Source organism: Mastomys coucha, unplaced genomic scaffold (assembly GCF_008632895.1).
Source record: "Mastomys coucha isolate ucsf_1 unplaced genomic scaffold, UCSF_Mcou_1 pScaffold5, whole genome shotgun sequence".
NCBI lineage: Eukaryota > Metazoa > Chordata > Mammalia > Rodentia > Muridae > Mastomys > Mastomys coucha.
The window spans coordinates 22,622,222-22,624,543 of NW_022196911.1; the positions used below are offsets into that span (position 1 = coordinate 22,622,222).

The following is a 2,322-nucleotide window of genomic DNA, read 5'->3' on the forward strand; positions in this document are numbered from 1 at the left end:
GCCAGAGGGTAGAATGAGGTGGTTTGTACATGCTTGGCCCATGGAGTGGCACTATTAGGAGGTGTGGGCCTTTTGGAGTAGGTCTGTCACTGTGGGCATGGGCTTAAGACCCTCTTCCTAGCTGCTTGGAAGTCAATCTTCCACTAACAGCCTTCAGATGAAGATGTAGAACTCTCAGCTCTGCCTGCACTATGCCTCCTGGACATTGCCATGCTCCTGCCTTGATGACAATGGACTGAACCTCTATAGAGTCTGTTCATCCAGTTGAAGCATGTGAAAGAAAAGTATCAGTGTCACAACGCATGTTGAAGGAGCTGGATCACTCAATTAAAAAAAAATTCACAATGTAAACAAATGAAAAAAATTCCTGCTGCATTCCAGCAACAAAATTAGAAGATTAAAGTGAAATTAAGGCCAGATACAGTAGGGTACATCTTTCATCCCAGCACTCAGGAGGCTAAGGCAGGCAGATCTATGAGATGGAAGCCAGCTTGGTCTCTATATCATGTACCAGGCTATACAGTGAGACTCTGTTTCAGAAACAAACAAAGAGAAAACCCAAACAAGAAAGGAAAGGTATATTTTCTACATTAATATCAAAATCCTCTAAAATCTGCCTTTCAGCACAATTATAACATGAATGTTAGAAGACTGGTTATATTGCTTTCCATGAGAATGCCTCTCATTGGCTTATGTTTTTGAAGTTAATTCCCCAGCTGATCATAATGTTTTGGAAGGTTCAGTTGTTAGATCTTTATTGAATAAAGTATGACACTGAAAGTAGACTTAGAAAAAAAAATAGCTTCAAGCAACCTTAGTTCTCTCTCTCCCTCCTTAAGATAATTGTTGAGGATTTCAACAGCGTGGTTGCTTGCTTTCAGGCCTTTGTGACATGACGTACTCTTATCCGCTGAAGAACTAAGCCAAAATAATCTATTTCTTTCAGAAGTTGCCTCATGGTGTTTTATGAAGGCAGGAGACAAAAAACAGTTATAGTAAACCATTTTCTGATAAACATCATATTCTGAAATCTGATCAAGAACAGGTAGTATGATAGGCCATGAGAAATAAGGGCCCAATTAGTGATGAAAATGTATTTGTTCCAATTCCAAAGCATTATATTATATTACTGTTAGTAAATTCAGGAAGACTCAAATATTTTGGACCTGAGACAGAGTGGTGTGTTATGCTGAACCAATCCATATCATTACATAACTTTTTTTTTTTTTTTTTTTTTACTATTTTAATAAAGTAAGAAAGTCACATTCAACTCATGAGAAATTACTGACTTGGGACATTTTGCTGTGGGTAGTATAATCTTAAGTATACAGAGGCCTCTGTTTCAAAATGATCACAGATATTTTCTATCAATTGCTGCATTGGGGGTGTTGAACCTCAAACATCAGACAGTTGAAAGTTAGCGTTGAGGTCTGGCCTTGAACAATATGGAAATTCAAACCACCTGAACAGGGTCTGGGGATTGGAGTTTCGTATGTTCAATGGATCAAGCATGCTCTGTGTGCTGATTCTGAGATCATTATTCTACATTGGCACAGATTTCTAGTATCATGACAAGTTTGGAAACTTTTGCACAATGAAAAGACATCTTACCTTGTACCTGTCACACAATATTGTTTTCTTCATTCTGTAACTATTAGGATACAGAATTCTTGTTTATGGTGGTAGTAAGCCTGTGTTGAGGCAGTACAAAATAGGTCCAGGCTGTTTCACAGCTGGAATTATGTGAAATAACACAGATTGAGAAGGATGCAAGTGTGTGGAACAGGGACACTCAGTCAAATATGGCTGATGACCAATTAAACAGAGGTCTGCGGGAATGGAACATTCAGCCGTATTTGTGGAAAGTCATGGTAAGAGCTCAGTTACAGAAACCTGCTGGTCATTCCTAGAGGTACTTCAAGAGCTAAATCTTTGGCAGCCAAAACAGGACGTTGTAGGGAAAAGAAACTACCTTCATCTGTAGAACACCCTGTGGGACAGCCTGGAGACATCATGGGCCAGCCTGGTCTACAGGGTGAGTTCCAGGACAGCCAGGCCTGAGAAATCCTGTCTTGAAATAACAAACACAAACAAAAACAAAAACAAGAAAAGTAGTCCCATGATGAGCCAGTGCAGATTTGATTCAATCTGAAAGTGTTATTTACTGAGTCCCACAATATAGTTTGGAAACATTAGAATTTACTAAGCAAATCTTTACTTCACATTAATTTTCCATCTGAGATGTATTTGTACTAGGATGTAAATACTAAATTCAGAAATGTGTCTTCATATGCTAAGTTCTTCTTCTTCTTTTTTTTTTTT

General features: G+C 38.5%; 1 pseudogene; it reads left to right on the plus strand.

Annotated features, from left to right (window-relative positions):
* The first annotated feature begins 1,837 nt into the window (after window positions 1-1,837).
* LOC116077435 overlaps window positions 1,838-2,322 on the plus strand; it is a 3,004-nt pseudogene continuing 2,519 nt past the window's right edge.